Raw genomic sequence first — 13,527 nt, forward strand, 5'->3', positions numbered from 1 at the left:
TTTTGTGGGACGAGTTCTGCTTTTAAATGAAACTACAGGTTTTACCATATAGTATACTGGAAAACGGCAAAACAAATTCCAAGTGCAAACAAAGTGAAATTGCATGATTGTTTTTGAGATATTTTATTCACTGTATTCACTATATGGTAAAATGTATGTGTCAGTATAATGCCTTAGGTCGGTGCAAGTTCGTAGATACTAAAACATGTATAGGTTTACTTTTATCTAAAAGGTTAAATCCAGACGTTTGTCCCCCAAAAACTGGCGCAATTTTTGTGCCATTTTCCATGATCTGCAGTGTTCTCATTTTTCGGGATCTATGGCTCAGTGACTGCTTATTTTTTGCCTCTTGAGCTGACATTTTAATGGTACCATTGTTTGCGCTAATGCTACGTTTTGATCGCCTATTATCACATTTTGCGCAAAATGTGCAGCGACCAAAAAATGTAATTTTGGTGTTTGGAATTTTTGTGCTGCTACGCCGCTTACTGATCAGATTAACTAATTTTATATTTTGATAGATCAGGCATTTCTGAATGCGGCAATACCAAACGTGTGTATGTTTTATTTTTTTAATCCTTTTTCAATGGGGCAATTTGAACTTTTAGGTTTTTTAATTTTGTAAACAAAACTTTTTTTTTTTTTTTTTTTAATTTACTAGGCCCCATAGGGGACTATAACGATCAGCAGTCTGATCGCTCATTCTTTCTTGTAGATCAGAGCAGCATTGCTCCGATCTGCACAAAAGCTGCTTTACTCTCACACATGGCCATTTGCCAGCTGTATGAGGAACTGACTCATGATAGCTACAGGAGTCATCACATGACCCTGTGCTACCATGACAACCATCGGATCCACGTGATCACATCACGTGACTTCCGATGGAGCCGGGTAAGTGAATGCTTACCACGGCCTGATATTACATTGTACTGTGACATTTTCACAGCGCGATCTAAAGGGTTAACAGGTGCGAGTGGGTAGCGAATCCACTCGTGCCCGATAGCCAACACGTCAGCCGTTCAAATCAGCTATGTGCAGTAATCACTGCCGGCTGCCGTCAACCTGACATGATCCATGACGAACCCAGTACGTCATGTGTCATGAAGAGGTTAAAGAGGTTGTCCAGTACCATAACTGTTTGGTTTTGTTATTCCTAAACCTTATGTGCCTCTCAATATATCTATTATTTTAGTTATATTACCATTTGTCATGTTTTAGCAGCACATCCTCATTGCTGGATAGAGCTCTGATGGGGTTAATCGACAACGTCCTCTATCCTGACTTCCTGTGTTCTATTACTACAAGTTCCATCATGCATTGCAGTGGCCTGTAAGCTAGAACCTATCACATCCACCCAAACTCCACCTCCCCTTCTTCCTGTATCTTCTTCAACCTGTTGCTTCATATTGTGACATACTGCAGGCACTCATTTCTGATGTAAAGTGAGATCTCATTAGTGTCTCTGCTCTATCTGACCATCTTGCTCAGATGTTGCAGAGCCGAGACGCTGAGACGTAGAAGAGCCGAGGAGAGCGAGGTCCCCTGAAATTCTTCAGCACTGAAAGAGTCCGGCTAACAGAGGAGTCCCTGCACTCCAAGCAGGGAATTACCCGGCTTAAGTGCAGTGAAACACCGCCTACAGCACACTCAGTCAGGTTGAATTGCCACATGAGGTGTTGTGACATCAACTTCAACTTCCAGAGCCTTGAAGCTGATCTGACATCACCAGATACAGTATATTGGTGGCCACGGCAGCCAGGAGTCACATGATTGGCACTGAGCGAGCAGAGATAGCGATGCTCAGTGCCACAATTGAAAAATTGATGTGAAAAAAGACACCTGATTTATTGATCTAAATTGATGTGCAAAAGATAGAATGTGAGCAAGCTCTTCAACTGTATATTAAATGTATATTAGTAATTATTTAGAGGGGTTGTCCACTAATGGGACAATCCCTTCACATTCCCCATGTTTTCCCCCATTAAAATAAAAAAAAAGCTTACAGTCACCTCCCGTGCCGGTTCCATTCCAGTGGTGGTGGTACTCGCTCTCCCGAATTTCTTACATCATACACATATAATCAGCGCAGATTTCTCTCTCCCCCACCTTCAGCCATATCAGTAATCGACAGGCACACAGATGACCACTTCACTTCCTGTCAATTATTTATACATTAGAAGGAAAGAATGAAGCCGGCAGTGATTGTGTGTGGGGCTTGCGGAATGTAACAACATAAGCCAGTGTCTGGGAATTGGGGAGGACACCGTGATTAGTGCGTGGTCAGAGAAGGTATCCATTTCTGCTTGGTGTAAATGGGCGAGATCCATATACTTGATAAAAAAAAATAATGTAGTCTGGAGTAGGAGTCGTGGACCATAGAATCGAACAAAAAGTCTCTCTTGGGTTCAACAAGTATGGAGAAGTTAGTGGTCATGGAAAGTCTTTCTGCGTTTATGCAGAACAGCTTCTGAAAGTGATGAGCTGCCCGAAGAGGTGTCAAGGGAGGGCTCTGAAGCTATACTAAAGTCATCCCCAGGACTAGTGATCTTCCCGATAACTCATCTAAATGTCTCAATTCTTTTAATAACAGCCATCAAGTTATTGGAGACAATAAAAAAACGGTCCTGATCATTTTCTCCAGGGTCTCAGCTGACACCATGGAGATTTTCCAACACTGGGTGGCGGTACAGGCTTATTCCCGATAGTCGTCGGCGATGAGGGTATAAGGCTTCTTAGCGGCCAGCGTTTAAATCCTTATTAACAGTTGTTGAGGGGTTGAGAAAGGGAAAATAAGGATTCAGGCTTCTTCATGACCACTGTAAAAGGCAGATTGGCAACTGTTAACCCCTTCACAAACTTGGACATACTGGTACATATGTCGTGTTGCTGCCTTTAAACCGGGCTAACACGCAGAGTCTGCATCTGTCCCTGCACTTGACTGCGGATTTAATCAGCCGTCATGTGCCTTGAACAGCCATGAGTGGATGATAGTTCTGCCCACTGCCGTTAACCAGTTAAATTCCTCTGTCAATCTCTGACAACGGGATTTAACATACGCCAGGATGGGGCATATCATTCTGTGCTCTCATTGGTGCGCCCGTGACTTGATCGCAGGGCACACATACGTTGCATACATTCCAACTTTCAAAGTAGGGAAAAAGGGAGAAAGTCTGTGGCACACTTAGCGCACTGCCGCAACTTTAGGCCATTCCCCTGATCACACACATTTTCACGTCCCATCTACACCCATTCAGCACTGTTGATCACATTATTTTAGAAAAATGTAAAAAGCATGTATATATATATATATAAAAAAAAAAAAATCACTCCCGACACTGGCGATTCCTCACAGCATGGGGTGAACTTCAACACCTTAATTATCCAGCAATTTTCGTTTTTTCGTTTTTTCCTCCCTTCATTCCAAGAGCCGTAACTTTTTTATTTTTCCGTCACTATAGCCGTATGAGGGCTTGTTTCTTGCGGGATGAGTTGTACTTTTGCCTGACATCTTTTATTTTACTATATACTGTATTGGAAAGTCGGTACAAGTTCGTAGATGCCAAACATGTATAGTTCTACTTTTATCTAAGTGGTGAAAAACAAAATTCTGCAGTTTGTCCAAGAAAAGAATTGTGCTTTTGTCGCCATTTTCCAAGACCTGTAACATTCTCATTTTTCGGGATCTGGGGCTCAGTAATGGCTTATTTTTTGTGTCTTGAGCTGATGTTTTTAATTATACAATTTCTGGGTAGATGCAATATTTTGATTGCCTGTTATTGCTTTTTAATGCAATGTTTTGGTGTTTGAAATTTTTTTCTCACTCTTTACCGATCAGATTAACTGATTTTATATTTTGATAGATCGGACATTTCTGAATACGGTGATACCAAATATGTGCATTTCTTTATTGTTTTATTGTCAATGGGGCAAAAAGGGGGCGATTTGAACTTTTTTTGTAATTTGTTATATTTTTTTAAAACACTTATTACCATTTTGTATTGATTTTACTAGTTATGATTACACTAGTCGATCGCTTCTGCTGCTTCAGCATCATCATCACTCTGATCAGGAGAAATGCTGCTCTCCTGTGAGCATTGGTGCTCCCCCTACTCTTACAGGAAGTGAGTCATGACAGCTGCAGGGGTCACCAGCTGACCCCATGCTGTCATGACAACACATTGGCACCCTATGATCACGTCACAGGGCCACTGATGGCGGCGGGTAACAGCGCAATCCTCACGAGAGCGCGTTAGTTGCACTGTTAGGTTTTGACAGCACAATCTAAGGGGTTAACAAGCATGAATGAATCGGTCGCTTTCTCGATGAAGAAGTGAGGAAGCACTTTGAAACGGGTAGAATAAAACCACCGACATTTTATTCAACACCTTTGATTTTCCTCATTCTTACAACAGTGCAGGAAAGTTCCATTTTTATTTGGTTCCTGATTTTCTCTGTCTTTTGACCACATGGACTCTGCAGCAGCTGGATTATATGTCTAAACACTGGTTGTGTGTCACATAACCCTACAAAGTGAGCACAACCACCCATCACCTTCTACATGTGCTTTGGGTAAGACCCTATTGTGCTTGCTATACTTAGCTGTTACCGTGTACACGGAGACACACACACCACGCGCCCGAAGGCACGCACACACACAATCACCATGCACACACACACAATCACCACGCGCACGGAGGCACACACACAATCACCACATACAAAGAGGTAACACGTCACCATGTACAGAGCGGCACAAGCACACACAAACGTCACCACGTACACGTCACCATATACACAGATGTACACATACACAAGAATATACAGGATGCTGAATTTGGTTTCTTATGTGTCCAATTTCTTATTCAGCAATTATTTATGTTTTTAACAGGTTTAACAACATAGTTACTTAAGTTGAAAAAAGACCTAGATTCATCTAGTTCAACCAGTAGCGTAGCTTGCGGGGGGGCAGAGGGTGCCGCCGCCCCGGGCCCTGTGCTCAGAGGGGTCCCACCCGGAGCTGCAATACCATTAACTATATCGGCGTGCACAGCGCGCCGATATAGTTAACCTCTGCGGCAGTGCGGAGGAGACATGATCTCCCTGCGCTGCTGCTGATGACAGCGCACACGCAGGACACAAAGTCCCGGCGTGGTGACGTCATCGCTCAGCGCCGGGCGAGGGGGGGAGGCAATTGCCACCCAGGCTGCTCTCCCAGCTATTGTTGAGGGCCGGCCGCGGGCCGCCTGCTGCATAATGTCATTATAACACACATGGCCGCGCAGAGTGAATTGCGCGCGGCCGTGTCTCTTGTACTAAGATGTGGCCGGCCACACTGACAGGCGCAGACAGTGCTGACCGCCACATAGTACAGGAGACCCGGCCGCTGGCATGCACAGTGCGCGGCCACGTGCGTTATAATGACGTCATGCAGCGCGCGCTGCCTCCATCCAGTGTTGTGGCTGCATCCCAGTGATTAGAAGCTGACTGGGTAGTGGGCATGACCGGCTTTGTTAGTGGGCGTGGCCATGTTTCCTCTCGTCCACTATAATCATGTAGGCTTCACCCCCCCTCTCCCCCTGCGCCCCCCTGCACCCTCCATCTGGAGGTCTTACCTCGGTCCCCGCTTCTATCATAAAGAACTCCAGGACACCTGGAGTTTCTTTCTGTCATCACCTGCGTTGCTGAGGTCCCGCCCCTTCTGATCACATGGGCGTGACGTCACCACATGTCCTTTAGCTTAGAGGGATTTACCATGGCATGAAACAAGTCTGTGGCTGCACGAGAGAGAAGTGTCCCTCAATCATCAAAAGTAAAAAGCACCTCCAGTATGTGTCTGTGTATAGGATTGTGTCTGTCTTTTGTGTATGATTATTTGTATGTGAATGTTTTCAAATATGTATACACTTCTATGTGACTATATCTGTGTATGTGTCTGTATATACAGTTAGGTCCAGAAATATTTGGACAGTGACACAATTTTCGCGAGTTGGGCTCTGCATGCCACCACATTGGATTTGAAATGAAACCTCTACAACAGAATTCAAGTATTTTCAACATTTAGTCCTTAATAAAGTAGCACTTCAATGCAATATCAACACCAACTTTGAACATGTATCCATGTTCAAAAAAGAAGTGACAATGTAGATGAATAAAAAACAATATTTTTATTATAATATAGATTAAAATCATACAAAATATACAATAAAAACAGCAAGAAAAAGTGCAAATTGATACAAACTGTACTAAGGGTCATGGACTAGATATCATAGTTCATTACACCATGGAACCTCCGTATATAGCCATTACAAGGAGGTTTCTTTAGTTGTAAATTTGTTTACCACCTATACTAGATGTATGTAGCTAAATATTGGTCAAAAAAGGGTCTCAGAGAAAATTTTGCTCACAGCTGATGTATTTAAAGTGCCTATGTGCTAGGGGGAGGAAAAAGGGGAGGGCCACCACAGTACATAAAATAAATAGGCAGATAAATAATAGGATGTTCGTATTACAATTCTACCAGTAATTTAAGTGGCTAACCTACAGCACATGCTGCTCCCATCCATGAATAATATAGACACAAAATGGCAGCATTAAAGACAATATATTTACCCAAGTGTATAGGTGGTATGTTAGATAGTCCACGGCCCCTCACTCCGACACGTGTTTCGCCCTGTTGCTTTATCAAGGAGCGTGACCGGAGTGGGAAGCATCGCAGTTTAAATATCCCCAGTGACCAATGAATTACTGCCAGACAGATCTATTTAATTAAGGTTCAACCAATCCGCTCAGGTTATACATACTCATATGTGTTTGCTCACTTCCCAGTTTAGTCATGTGATGCAGCGTCATCGTTACAGAAATGCACCGCGGTATAAACGCTTTAGCCACCATGGTAACTCACCATGGAAGCGCAGACGCTAGAGCATGTATCTGCCTACTTCCTGTTTTTGTCACATGATCTGTTACATCATCGTTCCCAGAGCGCATTGTGATACAGGCATTACGGCTACCATGGTAACCCCCATTGGCGGCGCAGCCGCAACGGCCCACACCTAAGCGTGTGACGTCACGCGCCACACCTCCATAGGGTGGGTCAGGCGGATGCTGAAAGCGATCATTCCGCCTACCACTATCATGGGGAATACTCCTTATTAGTATGCAAAGTGCAATCGCATAACACCACAAAGAGGCATGCCCACAGTTCACGGCACCAATACCAAGTGTAATCACCACGCAGGCGCCCAGGTCATTACGTCCTGCCGTACCCATGGAAACATCCGTATGCCGCGTTTATCATAGGGGCATCCACCTCCCAAGCTCACCCGACATGCAGCGCTGAAGCCCCACAATAGGCCCCATAGCCACCACCTAAACATCATCATTGAGATCCATGGTACGGACCCCAAAACCTCATTCACAGAGGGATCACAGAACAGATCATAATGTACCCCCCCACGCTCATCATTATATCTATAGTGCGTGGTACTGTTAACAATGTCAGGTTTTCTCATGTGACCCATTATAACATAGAAAAAGAGACACCACATGGGACGCAAACAATAAACGTCACCATGGTGCCGGCAAACGCAGAAGCCCAAATCAATAGAGCAAGAACAACTATGGTATATGTTTCAGCTAGGTGGATGCATATATTCAGGCAGATCAGTCATTGTTCAGCGGAACAGGTCTCCCTACAAATGTATCTCCAAACACAAAATTTATCAGAAACAGAAAAATGTGAGTATATCAGGTTACATTAAACCCTTAGAATCAGAGAATACATATGTATACATATCCCATAGATTCTTCAGCAGTCCTGTCACTCATGAATTTAGCTACCTTGAAGGGAGTGCAATATAATTCTCAAATTCCCAAAAGAGACATGCTAAAGGATATACTATTAATCAAAACCAGGTATACATTTATCCTCATCTATATTATGCCCTTCACCAGTCTTGTCACAGCTCATTCACGAGATTGACCCACTGCAGGGGAATACCATATACATCACAAATTTACAAAAATTATACAGATAAAAACATTTTTTCCATATACATATATTTATTTATTCCCCCCATACCCTCACTGGGCAAAGTGCCGTTGACACATCCACAATCTGAGTGGCTAGGTACCATAGCCAGTCAGATTGCCCAGTGCCATCAAAGAACCCCCTAATCCCAAATTCATGAACGTCAAATACTTTACATTTTATTTAATATAATTATTACATGCAAAGAGGATTCAAAACAACAATAGTCACACCAAACCATAGCTTATATACTATGTAATAAGACCGAAATCCATTCAAGCTGATTCCACGGTGTTCCTATCGTTGGGTGGGAAATTGTTCCATTATTCAAAAGATACGAATAGATAGAAGACAGATCTTCATAATAAATGGGGATATAAAAAATTGACAAGGTGATTCTAGAAAAAGAGAACAAACAAATTAAAATCTCAGAAAAAATGGAATCAAGCGATACCTTTAATCCCACTAAGGTCAGATTTAAAAAAACCATTAAAATTACCTGTTATATAAGGACTAGTACCAATCTATGGACACAGAGAAACTCTGCACAGAACATGAACCACTAGATCAGTTTGGTCGGACCCAGTTATTTTATTTTGTTTAAGAACAACAGCTCAAAACAACTTAAAGATGAAATCCTAAGTTCTCAGTCCGGTCTATACCCTTTCATAAAAATGCCGAGTATCCCATATTCTCGTTCAGCCCTTGGGGTGATAAAGTACCTAATCTATAAATCCATTTGCATTCGATCTGTGCTAATGCCCGGCCAAGGTTCCCTCCCCTAGGCCCCAATGACACAAGGTCGATACCCTTGGCTTTTAGGACATGAGGGTTACAATTGTGGAATTTAAAAAAATGTTTTGGAATGGTCTTTAATAGGCTCTCATCCGTCACAGATTTAGCCTTCTCAATATCTAAGCAATGTTCGCGAATCCTCACTTTTAATTCTCTTGTGGTCAACCCCACATATACTTTTTTACATGGGCATTCAATTCTATATATCACTCCTTTTGAGGCACATGTTATACGATGCCGGATATCAAAGCATCTGGATGCATCATGATTATGAAATTTTTTGGCTTTTACCAAATTGGCACACGCCTTGCACAGGCCGCATGGGTAAAATCCTACCAATTCATCTTGATTTAGTGTGATCTTCCTAGTTGGATCGTAGTGACTATGCACCAACATATCCCGTAGGTTTTTTGCCCTTCTGGCAACCATAGATGGTTGCTCAGGTAAAATTTTCCTTAAAATCGGGTCAGTTTTTAATACATTCCAATGCTTTTGCATAATTGCCCTCAAATCTTTCCATTTGTTGTTAAATGTAGTTATAAATCTTACTTGTTGGTCATCTTTCTTTTGATCAGGCTCAGCAAATAAAAGAGAATTCCGAGTGGATTGATTCGCCCTCTTAAAACCTTGCTTTATAACTCTTTTGCTGTAACCCCTTTCGGTGAATCTCTGGGCCAACTCAGTAGATTGAGCTTTGAAGGTAACATCTTCCGAACAAACTCTTCTCACTCTAATAAATTGTCCAATCGGGATTCCTCTGATTGTATTCCTTGGATGTGCTGATGTTGCGTGCAGGAGTGAGTTGGTGGCAGTTGGTTTTCGAAATATCTGTGTCGAAAGAAGACCATTGGGTAAGGTGGTAATCTTTACATCCAAAAAATTAATTTCCCGACCATATTCAAAAGTTAATTTAATATTCATTGCATTTTGATTCAAGCTTGCCATGAATTCAGCGCTGCATGTCGGGTGATTTTGGGAGGTGGATGCCCCTATGATAAACGCGGCATACGGATGTTTCCATGGGTACGGCAGGACGAAATGACCTGGGCGCCTGCGTGGTGATTACACTTGGTATTGGTGCCGTGAACTGTGGGCATGCCTCTTTGTGGTGTTATGCGATTGCACTTTGCATACTAATAAGGAGTATTCCCCATGATAGTGGTAGGCGGAATGATCGCTTTCGGCATCCGCCTGACCCACCCTATGGAGGTGTGGCGCATGACGTCACACGCTTAGGTGTGGGCCGTTGCGGCTGCGCCGCCAATGGGGGTTACCATGGTAGCCGTAATGCCTGTATCACAATGCGCTCTGGGAACGATGATGTAACAGATCATGTGACAAAAACAGGAAGTAGGCAGATACATGCTCTAGCGTCTGCGCTTCCATGGTGAGTTACCATGGTGGCTAAAGCGTTTATACCGCGGTGCATTTCTGTAACGATGACGCTGCATCACATGACTAAACTGGGAAGTGAGCAAACACATATGAGTATGTATAACCTGAGCGGATTGGTTGAACCTTAATTAAATAGATCTGTCTGGCAGTAATTCATTGGTCACTGGGGATATTTAAACTGCGATGCTTCCCACTCCGGTCACGCTCCTTGATAAAGCAACAGGGCGAAACACGTGTCGGAGTGAGGGGCCGTGGACTATCTAACATACCACCTATACACTTGGGTAAATATATTGTCTTTAATGCTGCCATTTTGTGTCTATATTATTCATGGATGGGAGCAGCATGTGCTGTAGGTTAGCCACTTAAATTACTGGTAGAATTGTAATACGAACATCCTATTATTTATCTGCCTATTTATTCTATGTACTGTGGTGGCCCTCCCTTTTTCCTCCCCCTAGCACATAGGCACTTTAAATGCATCAGCTGTGAGCAAAATTTTCTTTAATGCTGCCATTTTGTGTCTATATTATTCATGGATGGGAGCAGCATGTGCTGTAGTTTAGCCACTTAAATTACTGGTAGAATTGTAATACGAACATCCTATTATTTATCTGCCTATTTATTTTATGTACTGTGGTGGCCCTCCCCTTTTTCCTCCCCCTAGCACATAGGCACTTTAAATACATCAGCTGTGAGCAAAATTTTCTCTGAGACCCTTTTTTGACCAATATTTAGCTACATACATCTAGTATAGGTGGTAAACAAATTTACAACTAAAGAAACCTCCTTGTAATGGCTATATACGGAGGTTCCATGGTGTAATGAATTATGATATCTAGTCCATGACCCTTAGTACAGTTTGTATCAATTTGCACTTTTTCTTGCTGTTTTTATTTTATATTTTGTATGATTTTAATCTATATTATAATAAAAATATTGTTTTTTATTCATCTACATTGTCACTTCTTTTTTGAACATGAACAGAATTCAAGTGCAGATTGTAACGTTTAATTTGAAGGTTTGAACAAAAATATCTGATAGAAATTGTAGGAATTGTACACATTTCTTTACAAACACTCCACATTTTAGGAGGTCAAAAGTAATTGGACAAATAAACCAAACCCAAACAAAATATTTTTATTTTCAATATTTTATTGCGAATCCTTTGGAGGCAATCACTGCCTTAAGTCTGGAACCCATGGACATCACCAAACGCTGGGTTTCCTCCTTCTTAATGCTTTGCCAGGCCTTTACAGCCGCAGCCTTCAGGTCTTGCTTGTTTGTGGGTCTTTCCGTCTTAAGTCTGGATTTGAGCAAGTGAAATGCATGCTCAATTGGGTTAAGATCTGGTGATTGACTTGGCCATTGCAGAATGTTCCACTTTTTTGCACTCATGAACTCCTGGATAGCTTTGGCTGTATGCTTGGGGTCATTGTCCATCTGTACTATGAAGCGCCGTCCGATCAACTTTGCGGCATTTGGCTGAATCTGGGCTGAAAGTATATTCCGGTACACTTCAGAATTCATCCGGCTACTCTTGTCTGCTGTTATGTCATCAATAAACACAAGTGACCCAGTGCCATTGAAAGCCATGCATGCCCATGCCATCACGTTGCCTCCACCATGTTTTACAGAGGATGTAGTGTGCCTTGGATCATGTGCCGTTCCCTTTCTTCTCCAAACTTTTTTCTTCCCATCATTCTGGTACAGGTTGATCTTTGTCTCATCTGTCCATGGAATACTTTTCCAGAACTGAGCTGGCTTCATGAGGTGTTTTTCAGCAAATTTAACTCTGGCCTGTCTATTTTTGGAATTGATGAATGGTTTGCATCTAGATGTGAACCCTTTGTATTTACTTTCATGGAGTCTTCTATTTACTGTTGACTTAGAGACAGATACACCTACTTCACTGAGAGTGTTCTGGACTTCAGTTGATGTTGTGAATGGGTTCTTCTTCACCAAAGAAAGTATGCGGCGATCATCCACCACTGTTGTCATCCGTGGACGCCCAGGCCTTTTTGAGTTCCCAAGCTCACCAGTCAATTCCTTTTTTCTCAGAATGTACCCGACTGTTGATTTTGCTACTCTATGTACTCCAAGCATGTCTGCTATCTCTCTGATGGATTTTTTCTTTTTTTTCAGCCTCAGGATGTTCTGCTTCACCTCAATTGAGAGTTCCTTAGACCGCATGTTGTCTGGTCACAGCAACAGCTTCCAAATGCAAAACCACACACCTGTAATCAACCCCAGACCTTTTAACTACTTTATTGATTACAGGTTAACGAGGGAGATGCCTTCAGAGTTAATTGCAGCCCTTAGAGTCCCTTGTCCAATTACTTTTGGTCCCTTGAAAAAGAGGAGGCTATGCATTACAGAGCTATGATTCCTAAACCCTTTCTCCGATTTGGATGTGAAAACTCTGATATTGCAGCTGGGAGTGTGCACTTTCAGCCCATATTATATATATAATTGTATTTCTGAACATGTTTTTGTAAACAGCTAAAATAACAAAACTTGTGTCACTGTCCAAATATTTCTGGACCTAACTGTATGTGTGTGTATATGGCTGTACGCAGGTGTCTGTATATATGTGTGTGTATACGGCTGTACGCAGGTGTCTGTATATATGTGTGTGTATATGGCTGTACGCAGGTGTGTGTATGTGTGTTCGGCTGTACGCAGGTGTCTGTATGTGTATATGGCTGTATGCAGGTGTGTGTATGTGTGTACGGCTGTACGCAGGTGTCTGTATGTGTATATGGCTGTATGCAGGTGTCTGTATGTTTATACAGCTGTACGCAGGTGTCTGTATGTGTATATGGCTGTACGCAGGTGTGTGTATGTGTATACGGCTGTACGCAGTTGTCTGTATGTGTATACGGCTGTACGCAGGTGTCTGTATGTATATACGGCTGTACGCAGATATCTGTATGTGTATACGGCTGTACGCAGGTGTCTGTATGTGTATATGGCTGTACGCAGGTGTCTGTATGTGTATATGGCTGTACGCAGATGTCTGTATGTGTATACGGCTGTACGCAGATGTCTGCATGTGTATATGGCTGTACGCAGGTGTCTGTATGTGTATATGGCTGTACGCAGGTGTCTGTATGTGTATATGGCTGTACGCAGGTGTCTGTATGTGTATACGGCTGTACACAGGTGTCTGTATGTGTATACGGCTGTACGCAGGTGTGTATGTGTATACGGCTGTACGCAGGGGTGTCTGTATGTGTATACGGCTGTACGCAGGGGTGTCCATGTGTATACGGCTGTACGCAGGTGTGTCCATGTGTATACGGCTG

The sequence above is a fragment of the Anomaloglossus baeobatrachus genome, chromosome 4, assembly GCF_048569485.1.
Source record: "Anomaloglossus baeobatrachus isolate aAnoBae1 chromosome 4, aAnoBae1.hap1, whole genome shotgun sequence".
In the NCBI taxonomy this organism is placed as follows: Eukaryota; Metazoa; Chordata; class Amphibia; order Anura; family Aromobatidae; genus Anomaloglossus; species Anomaloglossus baeobatrachus.